The sequence below is a fragment of the Felis catus genome, chromosome A3 (assembly GCF_018350175.1).
Source record: "Felis catus isolate Fca126 chromosome A3, F.catus_Fca126_mat1.0, whole genome shotgun sequence".
Taxonomy (NCBI): Eukaryota; Metazoa; Chordata; class Mammalia; order Carnivora; family Felidae; genus Felis; species Felis catus.
In genome coordinates, this window is record NC_058370.1 from 20,315,467 (window position 1) to 20,330,937 (window position 15,471).

A 15,471-nucleotide genomic window follows, 5' to 3' on the forward strand; every position below is an offset into this window, starting at 1 on the left:
ATCTCCCTGATTTCTCCCATTTCTGAGCACTACTCCTCATCATCCTCTGATGCAGCGACTCTTGCCCACATCCCGAGTGGATTCATCACCCAGGGTACTGCCGCCCCGAGCACCCTCTGACCCTCAGAAGTCAGCCCGCGTGGTGCTGCTAAGCCTGGATGACGGGGACATCTTATCTACCAAGGGAGGCCCGGGCAGCAAAACTGCGGTCATCACCCGGGCTGCGAGGCAACCGAGGTGATAAATCCCACTTTGTTCCTGTTCGGAGGAAGAATCTCCAATTAAGTAGAAATTGATTTTCTAATGATTTTTTTTTCTCCTGCTGGCCATCGGTGGAGTGCTTGAACCAGCTCCAGCCCTGCCTTGTAGAAGAAGAATTAAGTTGTTTGCCGCTGCTGACAAAAGAGTTGGCCTCAAGTGTGGGAAACAACTTCATCCTTTTCTTTCGGGAAAAACAGAGGACGGGGCCCATCGCGGAAAGGGAAACGACTCAGCTGACACAAACCCCAAGTGGCGGGCCCTTGGGCTGGAAATGAGGAACTCCGTGGGTGCTGTGGGTCCTTTGTTACCTGCCGGTGGCGGCCACCCCGGGCCGGCAGGTGCAACCCACGCAAATGTAACGGAGATAAAGGGCGCATGCGCATGGCAAAGCGCGCCTCTCCCAAAAGGGAAACCTTAAACTAAGAGCTGTGTTCCCCCATTCCCCACCCTGCTTGCTAAAGGAACAGGCCAGCAGAGCTGGATTTCGATGTGAATGCTTATCAAGAGGTAGAGAGGAGAGCTGAGAGGGAAGTTGGGCGCTGTATCTACGATAGAAGGGGCAGCGCAGATCCCGGAGGGCGGGTTAGGGCTATGGAAAGGTCATGTAGGGCGGGCAGGTGGAGTGGGGGTGGGGCTAGCAGCGAGGCCCCAGGCAAAGGTGTGCCCTGACCTTGCCTTGGCCTTGCAAGACTTACCAAACAGGTAGGGCACTGACAAGGACTGCTAGTGTGGGCTAGGTTGAAAATAGGAGACAGGCCAGCAAGAAGGAGCCGAGGGAACCCAGGAACATTTTGGCCCATGGAGTCCACGGTGCGTGTCGGATGCTAGGTGGATGGCTTCAAAAGGGACTTGTGAGCAAAGCAAATGTGCTGAGAATTCAGTGTTAGGGTGTATCCCCTAATGGTGTGTGTGTGTGTGTGTGTGTGTGTGTGTGTGTGTGTAAAATATCACATAAGCTAATACACCGGCAGATCAAACATGACCTATGAGGAAACCATAGTTAGGAGGCTCCCCTGCAGAGGGAACTGGTAGCGAGTAGAAAAGTCTCTGCGTCTGGCAGGTCAGCCCCGAGGGCCTGCCGCTTGCTGGGATGTGGGCTCCAGCCTCCTTAGTGAAATCCAGTGCCTCTGATCTTTGCTTCAAAGGGAGATACTTCCCTTTGCCTCCGTGTTGCCCTGTTGAGCCGCGCTGCATTTCCTTGAAGTTTTTACCTTGGCCGTTAATTAAGAGTCAACATCCTAGAGGCGCCTGGGTGGCTCAGTGGGTTAAGCGTTCGACTCTTGATTTCAGCTCGGGTCATGATCTCATGGTTGTGAGAACGAACCCCGCGTCAGGCTCAACACTGAGCATGGGAGTCTGCTTGGGATTCTGTCTCTCTCTCTCTCTCTCTGCCCGTCTCCTGGTCGCGCTCTCTCTCTCTCTCTGTCTCTCTCTCTCCCAAAATAAATTAAAAAAAAAAAGAGTCAACATCCCAGACTTGGGCCTAATGGACTTTATTGGCACTTAGTTGCCCAGATGAGTGTATCCTCCTGAAAAACCAACTTGATTTGATTGTGGAGGTCAACTATTTAGCCGCAAGCCCCGACAACCTACAGGCGGGACGGCCAGTGGGGGAAAGCCTGGTTGTGGCTGGATTTGAGTAAGCAGAGGACCCTCGGATTAAGAGAGGACCTCATGCTCACTGCCTTTCCCATGGCATTCTGGAAATGTCACTTCCTGTATCCCACCTTGGAGTTGAAAGACACAGACAGGAAATGGAAAGTGGTGTCCCATCCTCAGCATTTCCTAAGCACCTACTTTGTAGCAGCTCCGTCACGGCTAGGTCATGGCTTACATGTTCTCATTCAGGAGTCCAGACTTGACCCTCAGAAGTGGGGTGCCGCTCCAAATTAACGCAACTGCATCTGGGCTATCTGAGGAAACAGACATGTCCTTACTTGATCCTCCCATGGAGTCCTCTTAAATCTTCTTCTGAATGTCTTGTACCTTCACCTCCTCGAACCTCAACTTCGGCCACGAGCCTCTGTCTCATGATAGATGGCTAAAATAATGGTGTCAACAAACTAGACTTCCCTCTATCCTTGCCCTGTGCAATGGGACTTGTAGTTCCTCCCATTGAGAGGTGGAGCTCATTTCTCTACCTCCATGGACCTGGGCTCAACCTTGTGATTTGGCTTGACCTTTAGAATGTGCCAGAAGTGACTTTGTGTGCATTCCAAGGCTTTGGCCTTGAGAAGTCTTGCAGCTTCCACTCTTACCCTCTTGGTACCGCTAGGCCACCATACCCTGAAGAACCCGTGATGAAAGACAACGCTGAGAGAGACCCAGCCTTCGTAGCGTTCCCAGCTGACCCATCCGCTGAGTGCAGCCAGAGGGGAAGAAATAAAGACTTGTTGTAAGCCATTATTTTGTGCAGTGGCTTGTTCTGCAGCAGCAGATAATTGATTCTTTCCCAAACTCAAAGTTACAACCACAAGAGCTTGCCATCTTATCTTCCCTCTTTCCCACATGTGCCCCCCCCACTGCCCAGAGCTTCACCCATCCTCCCTCCATTTCAAGGAGGAGATGTCCCCCTTGGCCAAGGTGACTGGTACTCATGATTCATTCTATCGTCCACTCCCTGCTCTAGGACCAGCACCCTCAGCTGTCTTCTCCTTTGTGTATCTCCCTGTCTTCATGGATTTTCTGCTCTTCGTATATACACATCAGTTCTCCTCAAATCATCTCTTGACTCCTCCGAGCTACCAACTCATTGGCTCACTTGCTGTTTTCTCCTCCCCTTGAGGGTCTTGAGTGTGGGCTCAGGTAGCCCTGGGTAGGAGCTTCAGATCCACCACATACTGTCTGAGTGAGCTTAGGTGAATTGTTTAAATTCTCTAAGCGCAGTGTTCTGGGACATAAAATGGAAATCAATATAACACCTAGATCATAGTGTGTTTTTTTGTTTCTTTTTAATGGGTATATTTACTAAGAGGAAAGAGCCATGAGCCTGTCTTCTGTGGTCACACCTGTTCCCACCATCCTCTTGCCACCTAATGAGAGCAGTGACCTTGCTTTCCTGAAGAGCTGAGTTTGAAACACAAAATAGAGTTGGACCACAGTGTGCCTTGAGTATCTACTAAAGCTTTCGCCCTCGATACCACGGGGGACGCATTGTCTCAGAGAAAGAGAGATGCCCTATTGACCCAAGCGAATCATACAAACACCAATCTGAACCCTTCTGTGTGTGACACCTGTCTCTAGCCAGTGTTCAGAAGCCTCACCGCTTTCTCTCACCTTCACAATAGAACTTAGCACAAGGCTCTACAGAATTGGGGAAAAGAAGGAATGGATGGTTTGTAGACGTAAATGAACCCTTGTTGACTGAGTGAATAACTGGCATGGCATATGCTTGGTCCCCTGTGACACTTATAAGTGTTTATAACATATAAATAAGTCAGGTGAATATCTCTACTTCACAGATGTGCTCTTTTTTTCACCTGAATTATTCAGTCTTTTAGGGACATGATTCCTAATCTTGACCATATGTTGTCTGGGGGCTTTGGGAGCCATCGCTCCCCTTAGAAAGAGAATGGGAATGAGGGCAGGTATGGAAATCCCAATGCCTGTGCCTTTTTTTCCACATTTTGCCCACAGATAGGACTCACTCGGGTAGGACTACCCTGGGAAGGTTGGGCGGGTGGAATGTTCTCTGTGCAGCTGTGTACCACGTGTAATTCAGGAGGGTGAACCAGTTCAGACCACCCACAGTGCAGAGGGGACTCAGAATAGGAACCTTGAGCACCTGGGCTGGCTGAGGAACAGGCGGTTCCCAGGGTCTGTCCCTCACCCCCATTAAACAAACATGGAGCCCCAGCTCCTTGTATTAGGTGGGTGGAAAGAGAGAAAATTGAAACGTAATAGGAAAGTAACTGTGCACCAATTTTATTTCAGCCACAAAAGTGCTATTTAATTCCACCATTTTTACTCCGAAGCCTGGTGTCTGGAATAGCTCGTGCAACAGTGACGACCTTAGGTATTTCTTTTAATTATTCCAGTGCTACCTTGTTGCCCAGCTTGCTCCGCTGCGAGCACTCAGCTACTCCAAGCAAAGGCATCCTAACGATTTCGATTAAATCCTGGCCTCTCCCCAACTGCACACAAATTAAAAGCATTACTGGGCGGTCCTAGCGTCAGCTCTTGGAAGTGCCGTTATATAAAGAAGGAGGAAGGTTGCCAAAGGCTTGCTGGCATTTCCTCAGCCACAGGAGAGGATTAACCCCTTGGGTTTCTGGGATGGAGAGATATTTTTTTTTACTCTCAATTTCAATCGTTTTTTTTTTTTTTTACTTCTTCTTCAACCATACTTTAAATAGATTGGTGATGCGGAAGGCATCGATGAGTTTTTAAATAGCACATTTCCCCCAAAGCTCTGGGGATGAGCCCTGAGACTTCACACTGCTAAGAATAAGTTGGCTAGTTTTACCTTGTGGGGACGAGTCTGGCTTGGGAGACCTCCCCAGGTAATTGTCTCATTTCTTTGGGGACTTGACTGAGAGACTCTGGTCAGCTATGACTTTATAGTCAGTCTCCATTAGGGACCAGAGGACTCTAGAATCGTTGCCCAAGGCTTTGTTCTCCACAGCCGCCTAATGCTACCGGCATATGGCCACCCCTCTACCCTTTTGTGCAACCAACTGACTAGAGGAAAGAGGTGAGAGGGAGGTCACCCAAGCACAGCTAAAGGGACGCGATACCAAATCCACTTCCCAGACCCAGGAAGGAAACTGAGGCTCGCAGGTGCATGAGGCCAGGCATCCCACGTGTGGCAAAACTGAAATCAAGTCCAGGTGTTTTGACTCCTCCTCCAATTCTCTTCCACTTCATCAGGCCACGTCTGGCCAGGAGGACTGCCCATTGTGGGTCACGGGGGCTTATGATGAGCCAGGAGGACAAGATGAGCAGAGGCCAGGACCCAGGGGAATGGGGATTCCCACTGGCAAGAGTGCCTCTCTGGCCCCAAGTCAAGGCAGCACCTTCCTGACAAAGACTTCCCCGTAGTATTCTGGGTTGTGATGGCTGCTTTGGTTTATAGGTGGTCTCTTACCTCTAAGGGGAGAGGGTGCCCTTGGATGTGTTTGTGGTTTTGATTTTTCTTTTTTTTTTTTTTGAGAGATAGAGTGTGTGTGTGTGGGGGGGGGGGTGCAAGTGCACAAGTGGGGGAAGGGCATAGACAGAGATGGAGAGAGAGAATCCCAAGCATGCTCTGTACTTTCCGTGCGGAGCCCCACTCAAGGCTCGATCCCACAAACCATGAGATCATGACCTGAGCTGAAACCAAGAGTTCGGATGCTTAACGACTGATCCATCCAGGCACCCCTGTGGTTTTGCTTTTTGTTTTTCCCAGCCATCATCAGAGGAAAACTTAAGGTTTTTCTTAAAGGATCACGGATTCCGGGGATGAGGACTAGGTTTCGGTTCTCCCGGACCAAGTCTCATCTACGGAAAATAGCCTTCTGGGTGTTATGACAAGAGGGCACCCTGCTAAGTCAGCAGCTGTGATCGATCGTGCCTGCTGCTGGTGAGGGGAACAGGTGCCATCTGATGTTTTGTCCAACCTGCGCAGACAAGTCGCTGAAACCTGGTCCAGTCGAGGACAGCACTGGACCCATTCTTTCTGTATCTTGCCAAAAAATCCTCGAGATTGTTGGTTAGCTACACGACAACATGAAGATCTGTTAGAATCTGTTAGGCAAATACTTCTGGAGGCATAAATTATCCTCTCCTCTAAGGGAAGTCTAGTTAGGAAATAGAAAAGGCAAACAAGGAAAGGGAGTGAGGCTGTGGGCTTGTACTGCAGCTACCTAATTCCCGCCCTCCTGCCCCACTGATCGGTGCCCACATCCAGGCCGGCTGCTCTCACAGGGAAGCCAGGCTCCGTGGCCCAGGTTCAGAGACAAAATCACCGCCTGCCCCACTTAAGAAAACACTCTCCTGTCTGCATCAATCAGTGGACTCCCACTCAGAGCCCCTCTCGCCATCCCCTCCCCACTAAGACCCAGATGTTTTATTTATGGGCTGGTCTCTTTAGGAGGGAGCCGAGTCAGATGTAACATCTTGCTTCCTATTATTCATGAGCCTTAGGTAGAAGGAGGCCACAGAGGCAGATGAGAAAAGCCTTCAATCAAATCTTGATGAAATAAACTAATTAGGGAGATTACACCTCCATAATGATGTTAATTGTGCAGACAGGAAATCACAGACTTCTTGGCTGACTTGGGCTCTGCCTCCTCAAAGCCACCCTTCAGCATCTCCAGAAATCAATGGCAGTCCCTGCCTGTCGCGTGAAAATGCCTGAGCCACTGCCAGGAGCCCAGGGTCCCCTTCCGTGAAGAGCAAAAAGCCTTGGTTCTTGGTTCTCTTGCTAGTCCTGCTGCGAGGAAGAGGACGGTGGCCAGGGCCCTAGGAGACGCTGGCGCTCTGCTGTTGTTTTCATTGTTTATCCGTCAGCGAGTAGCCAGATCACGTGACTTAGTAGCAGTCCGCAGAAAGCTCCCCAAAGTGGACAGGGGGTTTTGACTTCCTCCCCCTGCTCGCTGCCCACCCCACCCGTCGCCCCCAGGCTCACCACAGCTAACAAGTGTCCATACAAGTTCCCTAAGTGGGAATCAGAAAAAAATTCACTCATTCATTCGTTCATTCATTCGTTCACTGTTTCATTCAAGAAAGACTGATGAGGTGGCTAATCCAAGCCAGGCACTGTTCCTAGGAGAGAACGAAGCAGACAGAGCTCCTGCGAAGGCAGACCTTACCCCTAGTGAAGGGAACAAACAATAAGCAAACATGTACACGAGTAAATGGTGGATGGTGATGAGTGCTATGGAGAAAAATGATGCTGGGACAGGCAGCTAGGGAGCAGGCCTGGGCAGGGGAGCCTGGACGGTCCTCAGAGTTTGCCCTGCAGAGGTGACATCCGAGCACAGCTGGAGAGAACGGAGGAGCAGGGAAGGAACTCTGGGGAGGGGAGCTCCCAGCCTGCAGGGGGATCAGCATGCACAGATAGCTCTGCGGCAGAGGGGAAGTGGTGTGGGAAAAGACCACTGACCTTCCAGGCATGGAGCGGGCAGGTGGGACGGAATGAGTGACACACGGTTGCGCGTGATAACTTCATGAACATCTTCTTCTCGCTGGCTAGCAAATCCATGCAGGCAAGATCTGATTGGTCGCTTACTTTTCTCCCCTTCGATATTATAGCCTCTGCTCCAGCACATTGCCTGGCAGGTGATAGGTGTTCGATAAATACTTGTTGGTTAAATGAATTAGTAACTAACTAATGAGGGAAGTGAGAAAGGCTCCCCTTACCAAAGAGAGGGTCGATGCAGGTGTTGAATGGCAGAGAGGCTGGAGCATGGGCCCGCCAGCGGAGTTAAGAGGCAAATGTCCCAGGGCCGAACCCAGGCTCCAGGCTGGGGTGAAGAGGAGCCTGTCCCGTCAACTCCCCTGGCTTCATCAGCTTCATCAGGATGGTGACCTCACCTTTACCGCTCCCCAGCTGGCTAAGGAGGGGACAAAGGCGGTGTTCTTACCCGAGGCAATTCCTGACGTAAACCCTACAAAGTTAATCCAAAGAACAGAATTCTGCGCCTATCAGATCAGGGAGAGAGAATACTGCCACAGGGGAGGTTCATGCAGCAGCAAGGTGTTTCTATGTCGAAAACACATTCCAAAATGCAAATAAAGCAACCATGAAGTGCCACATTTAATTATTAAATTAGTAAAAACACAAAATAAAGTGCGTAGACTCCATGCTGTCTGGGAGGTGATGAAACAGGCGTTAATAACTAGTTGTCAGAGTATATATTGACAACGCTTTTTCAGAAAAAAACTTGGCAATAGATTCCTAGACCAATAAAAAGTTTGTGCGACGATCATTCTGGGAATGTGCTCAAAGTAAAATTCTTAAATATAGAAAGCCTATGTGTTTGAAGATCTAAATTCCAGCATTAGTTATAACAGTGAAAAAAAATTCATAAGCAACCTAAATATCCAAAAACAGGGCTACGGTTAATTTAACTTAACTTAATTTAGGTTTATGTACATAGTCACTGGAGCTGTATACGACGATTAACATTTTCTCACTAAAATGGAAACACAGACACATGTTTATAAAACTGGGAACTAACTTAACGGATATGCAGTAATGCACACATTATATTTCCAGTGTATGTTTGTATGTGGACAAAGACACAAAGAGAGTACTCAGAGATGAAAGGTATATTGTTTGGCTAAATGGGAATACATTTGTTCAAGAAATGCACACGAACTTACCTTTAGGTTAAGCACTAGAGTTATCAAGTTTCTACCTTGACCTGTTATAAAATAGTGACAGAGCCACACGTGGCCTCAAGCAAAGGAGGAGGAACTGAGGCAAGCCTGTCTCCCAATGAGATCTGCAGATGGGTTCGGCCGCGCTTTTGTTTTATTTTGCTTTGTTTTTATTTTTAATTAATTTATTTGGAGAGAAAGAGCTCCAGCAGGGCAGGGTCAGAGAGACGGGGAGAGAGAGAATCTCCAGCAGGCTCCCCACTGCCAGCGCAGAGCCTGATACGGGGCTCAATCTCAAGTGACATCATGACCTGAGCCAAAGTCAAGAGTCTGACACTTAACAGGCTGAGCTCCCTAAGCGCCCCCTCCCCCGCCCCCCACACTGACTGTGCTTTTGAATCAAAATCAATGGAGGTCTTTCTTTCTTTCTTTTCTTTTCTTTCTTTCTTTCCTTCTTTCTTTCTTTTTCTTTCTTTCTTTCCTTCTTTCTTTCTTTCTTTCTTTCTTCCTTTCTCCGTCTTTCTTTCTTCCTTCCTTCCTCCCTTTCTTTCTTTCTTTTCTTTTCTTTCTTTCTCTCTCTTTCTTCCTTCCTCTTTCTTTCTTTCTTTCTTTCTTTCTCTCTCTTTCTTTCTTTCTTCCTTCCTCCCTCTGTCTTTCTTTTCTTTCTTCCTTCCTTCCTTTTTCCATCTTTCTTTCTTCCTTCCTCCCTCTTTCTTTCTTTTCTTTCTTTCTTCCTTCCTTTTTCCATCTTTCTTTATCTCTCTTTCTTCCTTCCTTCCTCCCTCTTTCTTTCTTTTCTTTTTCTTTCTCTCTTTCTTTCTTCCTTCTTCTTTCTTTCTTTCTTACCTTTCTTTCTACCATCCTCCCTCTTTCTTTTCTTTTCTTTCTTTCTTCCTTCCTTTTTCCATCTTTCTTTCTTTCTTCCTCCCTTTTTCTTTCTCTCTCTCTTCCTTCCTTCCTTCCTTCCTCCCTCTTTCTTCTTCTTTCTTTCTTTCTTTCTTTCTTTCTTTCTTTCTTTCTTTCTTCAGCTGTCCAGACTGCAATCCCCTGGGTAACTGTGATTCCATGAGGCCAGGGAATTCATATTTGTAAACAGCTCCCCAGGTGGGTTGGTACCAGCCATGGCTGATAACCATGAACATGAGCAACAGAAGGAGAAGTGGAGGCTCAAGAGCCCATGAAGACCTTGCACCAAAGGCACCATCTAGTCGGTGGCTGCTGCCTGCCGGGCACTGTTCCGGCTTCTCTGATTGGACCATCCCTACGGATCCTTCCAATCCGCTGGTGAAGTAGAAGCCACGCCCACCACACGTCACAGAGAACAAAGACAGGCATAAAGCAGCCCTGAAACAGGCGGCCTACCGACCCTGCGCAATTGGACTTGGCTTCAGGACGGAGTTGGTCGTGCGGTGTCCCCAGTCAAACAAGCCCAGCGGTGATGGCTGCAATTCCAGCATCCTTTCCGCATGTCCCGGACCCCACCGCTGTTTGCACCGTTGTTCACCCGGCTCCTTCCCTGCGTTGCCGCACATTCTTCCCTCACCCCGGGCCCCACTTAGGCCCATCGGGTTTCCAGAGAGCAAAGGGAGAATAATTCGCACAATGGACCCCTTGGGAAAGGGCGTGCGGGGTTTGCGGCCCCTGCGTGTGGGGAAGTGTCCTCAGCCGTATTCAGGGTTTGGAGCAGCTGTCCTGACATGCCCGCCCCCACCAGACGGCTCTCTGTGGTTGAAGATTGATTACATGCAAACAATGTCCGTAGCAATCGGCACACATTTTAACAAAATCCAATGCAGCCCGAGTCAGGCTAATTGTTTCAGAGCTCAAGCCATGTGCTCTTGGCGACCTAGAGGCCCCCGCAGAGTCCCCAAGGCGGGTTTGAGCCTTGCGTGGGTTTTTGTCACACAAATCCTAGTGATGGGGTTTTGGAGCCGCGGGGGTTCAGAGCTGACGGCCAAGAAAGAGTTCTTGAGACGTCTTTGGTACAAAAAAGGTAATTTTTATTAAAGCACAGGGATAGGACCGGAGGGCAGGAAGAGCTGCCCCAAGACCCTGAAGAGAGACTGATGATATACTTGGGAGGTGGGGGAGGTAAAGACCACGGGAAGTTTCCAAAGGGAATTGCAGATGCTAAAGAAGGTTTACAGGATACTGGAGGCCCGCCTATCGTCGGGCTAAGGTGGTTTTTCCCTCTAACAAAGCATTAACTTTAAGACACAAGGGAGTTCCTGGAGAAACGTTTTCCTCTGCCTGCCTCAAGTATTTGTCAACGGGCTGCAGGCTATAAGGAAATTTAACTTTATCTGCCATTTCCTTCCACCTTTGTTTTCCACATCACTAGTGACCAAGTTTTGGGGTGATGGTGGGTGAGGCTCACAGCTGACAGGCGAGAAGGAATTCTTGAAGACATTTTGGTGCAAATAGGTGATTTTATTAAAGCCCAGGGACAGGACCGGTGGATGGAAAAAACTGCACTGGTGTTGTGAGGGGTAACTGATTATATACGCTCAGGTTGGGAGGGGGTTAGGGATAGAGTAAGTCTCTAAGGAACTTTGGAAGCAAGGTTTCCAGGACTTGGAGAGGCTAGCTGCTGTTAGGGAAACACCATTTATTACGTACCATTTAGTAAAACCTCAGCCATGAGGCCCTTCAGATGTATATCAGGGGGCCAGCAGCTTGGAGTATGGTTACCGGCATATATCTTGGGAGAGTGGAGATAAAGGAAGTTTCCAAAGGAATTTGTACATGTTAAAGTAGACTTACAGGATCCTGGGGGAGTCAGGATAATGTTAGGCCAAGATTCCCTTTTGCCCCCTGCAAAGTGTCATCATTGAGGCAGCTGAGTCCTAGAAAGAGGTCACTTTGCTCGTTTCAAAGATTTGTCAATGGGCTGTAGGCAGTAAGGGAATTTAATTTTTCATTTGCCTTGGTTTCCCACATCACGATAGGCAAGCACGTAAACCGCTTTCCTTTGTTTTTGGGCAGCCAGGAAGGAGTGCCTGAGGAATATTACACTATCCCACCTGGGTTTGGGGGGCTGGGGGCGGGGGGCGGTGCTAGCTTGGGCTTCGCCCTCCGCTTGCCTTATGTTCCCTCATCAATAAATACTAAATTATCAATGACTGTCTTCTATATGACTGGTTTTGAACTTCAGAAACTTGGGGAGAAAGTTCTAGAAGGTTGGCTCTCGGTAACCAGGACCCAGGAGGGAATTCCTGGTGCTTTTTAGCCCTCACGCCATTTTCTGGCCCCGAGGTACTGAAGGAGGGAAGTTGGGTCGAAGACCAAAGTGGCCGGTGGTCAGCCACGTGGGGCGACCTCTTCTCCACTGGGTGCTGAGGAGCCCCAGAACGGAGCCATTAGGCTGGCTGTCAGGGGTGGGTCTAGTGTCACTAACTCCTCTGTGACCTGAGACAAGGAGGTCACCCCCCGAAGCTGTATACACTGTGCCACCCGCCAGACCAGCTTTGACCCCAGCCCAGCAAGCAGAAAAGCCAGAGAAGGCTTCCTCCCCAGGGCCTCAGAGCCACTGAGCCCCCTGAGCTGCGTACCTGAGGGGCTGGGGGCTTTGTGAAGAACTAGCAAACGCACACACTCCAAGGTGAACGTGGCCACAGAAAGCCAGGGAAAGGTCAACTCGTGCTCCTTCTGCCCCCAAAGGGAGGAAACTGTAACCCTGGCCCCAAAGGCCTCCAGTTTATCTTGCAAACAGAGCCCCGGGGGCTGCTCCAAACAAAAGCTGGTCACTCAGTTTGAAGCAAGCTTCGCCCACACTCTGGCTGGGGAAACTCACAGTCTCTGGGAACAATGGGCAGAATAAAGCCCCGGGGGGAAGGCCACTGAGAAATCCAACCCTGTTTGCACCGGCAAAGGGCGGGCCCCTCCCCTCCAGCCCCTCCAGCCCCCAGCAGGACCTTGGCTTTCCTCCAGACCCAGATCCCAGCAAGGTCATGGGAAGACTTCGGTCCAAGACTGCAAATGACACCATAGCTTGGCGATGGCACTTGGAAGATCAGGATCTCTTGAGAAAGGTACTTGTGCAAAAATGCAGATTCCTGGGTGGCACCCGCCAGAGAGCCAATTCTAGGCCAGAGCCCAGGAATTTGCACTGTTAACAAGATGACTTCAGTGGTGTGTGGGTCGCTGATCTGAGAAATACCTTTGAAGAGGCTGGATGCATGTTTATTAACCTCGTACAGACTTCTTGGAGAATCTGCTGAGGCTATGGATGGTATTCTGGAAAAAGCCACATGTGCATTTTTTACCAGATTTTGAACAATTTCAGGGATTGATGGACCGTGCCGAAGCACGCTCCTTGTGTCTCAGTGAGAGAGGGGGTGATCTGAGGTGGGAGATCACGGTACCGGGAGACAGCAAATAATGCCCAGGTCACCGGGCGATGTCCCAGTGAAACAGAACCCCGTTGCCCTGAGCCCTGCTCTTCTAAACCCTGTCCTGCTGGGAACTTGACTTCCCACAAAAGAAACCTCGAGCAGCAAGAAAGGAGGATGTTTAATAAAAGGCAGGGACCTGGTTCCCCTGAGCTGCAGGTTACGCCTCTCTCAGGATGCACGCAAATGTGTGTCTGCTAAGGGGAGGTGCCCATAGGGACAGTGCAAGCCTGTGCCATTTCATGGGGTTAAGAGCAGGAAGGAGGAAGCATTTATCAGTTTTTAAGAGTAAGAACATCCAAGAAATCAGTGGTGTATCTGGGTTCTGCCCTTTATTAGCCCTGTGACCCTAGAGATGTTACTAGGTTTCCCGAAGCCCCAGCTTCCTTTTCATTGGTGCAATACAAACAATATTACCAAACTTGAACTAGGTTTGTTTTGTGAACATAAAATAGGATAATGAGACTGAAGCACTTAGCATAGGGCCTGGTACACGATAAGGGCTCAATAAACTGTGCTCATCAACATTATCATTCCTTTCCTTGAAGTTCAGACCACCCTGGCCTCTTTCAGTCCTAAAGGTGGCTCCTTGCTCATTCTGGTGTCCTACAAAGCACCTAGGTACTTAACAGGTTTCAGGTTTTAATAGATGTTGGAAGGGAGGGACAGAAAGAATAAGAGACAGAAAGTCAATGAATGAATGAATGAAATTAATGAAAAGCATTCAGGTTGCTGATCTAGGATCTTCATTTTGGGCATCCCGTGTAAATCCTCAGCATCACCATCCCAGCTCAGAATTCGATTTTCTAAAGCAGATCCAGGTTTGTTTATTTCTGGTCTTTCCTTTGCCAAAGCTGTGCACAGAGTTCACTGAACTGGCTGGTTCAGAAACCATCTCCTGCATTCCAGGGTAGAGCTGCCCTGGCCACGGTGGAGCCAGCCTGTCTCAGTTTCCTGCCACCAACAATTAAGTGGCCATTGTTAATTAAATTATCATCGCACTTAACTGAGAGCCAGATAATAGTGATTTTAATGAACTTGAACTGCTTTTGGGTAAGACTATGTAGTCATTGGAGGAGCAACCTTCCTACTCTATTGCTAATCAAATTCAATCATATGTATTGACGTGGATAATAACAATCATACCCATACCCTGGACCTTTGTTTTAACGACGACGTGGAATGGATTTAGCGTGGGAGTGGGAGTTAGTTATCCAGAACCTATTTGGCTGGGATGGGAGGGATGTGTCCAGAAGCATGGATGTCACAGTATAAGAATTTAAGAAACAAACTTGGAATTCTCCAGCGATATACGGTATCTCTCCAACAGCATCCAAAATAAATCCTCTCATAAATGACAGTGTAAAAAACATCAAGGCCTGGGTTCATGGATTCGGCTAATGTCAATTGCATACTCCAAAAGATCAAACAGATTTTTCTATCAGGAAGGTAAGTGGAGAAGACCAAGTAGAGTTACTTGAAGTCAGAGTAGAAGAATGTTTCAAAGCAGAGGTCAAGAACCGTTCTGTAAAGAGCCAGAGATTAAATATTTTAGGCTTTGTGGGCCGTATGATTTACTCAGTGCTGCTGTTACAATGTAGCTTTAAATAAATGGATGTAGTTATGTTCCTATAAACTTTATTTACAAAAACAGGCAGTGGGCTGGATTGGGCAGCCAGGGGTCATGGTTTAAAGGAAGGTAATTTCCCTATAGGACATGCAGTAGAAATCGGCAAGATTACTTTATGCACGCCCACGAGATAGCAACTGGTGTTGAATTAATGAACAGATAAAAATGATTTGCTATTGTCCATCAGTTTTAAGCACGTAAATAAATTATTCTCCTTGTCTACTCCCTTGTATTTTAAATTTCAAAAACAAAAAACCCATTACAGAAAAACACAAAAGCAGAGATGAAAAAAGGGATTTCGTAAGAGCAAATGCAAATAAAATTACCATGTTGGCAGAAATCCCTCCAGCCAGGTTTCAGTGGATTCTTAACATAATTACCAGCCTGCTACACAATTTTTTAAACTTGTTCCTTTTAGTGAACATCACATTACAATCATTTCAATGTTGGCTACACGATGGTCCAAGTCATCCTTTTAAGTAGCTGTATAATATTCTTTTTTAAATGAAGACATTATAACGGTTTACTCGGCCATTCCTCTGTTGTTGGACATTTTGCTTGATCTCAGTTCTTTTACCATGATGACACACGTGCGGTAACAACTTTGTCTGCATTTCGGGGTGGTTTTCAGGGTAGATTCCCGAAAGCGGAATTACTGAATCAAAGAATCCAAACATTTTAGAGAGATTGATGAGGATACGAAATGGCTTCCCCAAAGTAGATGCTAATGTAATCTGCAAATGGCAGTCATCTGACAGTGTTGTCCCAAATTGAGTGTCCACGGTTACAAAAATTGTTCTCTTCAGTGGTTTCGAACATACCTGCCAGGAGGTTCTGGCCTCATCCAAAGCAGAGAAGTCAGTACATTTCCGGGAGGAATGGAAC

General features: G+C 48.2%; 1 long non-coding RNA gene across 1 annotated transcript; it reads right to left on the reverse strand.

Annotated features, from left to right (window-relative positions):
• Positions 1-3,123: 3,123 nt before the first annotated feature.
• LOC123384309 lies at positions 3,124-8,800 on the reverse strand. The gene is made up of 4 exons (XR_006595187.1): positions 8,569-8,800; positions 7,603-7,796; positions 7,346-7,514; positions 3,124-5,955 (listed from the first exon to the last, which is right to left on the reverse strand). It is a non-coding gene; the product is annotated as an uncharacterized LOC123384309 (long non-coding RNA).
• Positions 8,801-15,471: the final 6,671 nt, after the last annotated feature.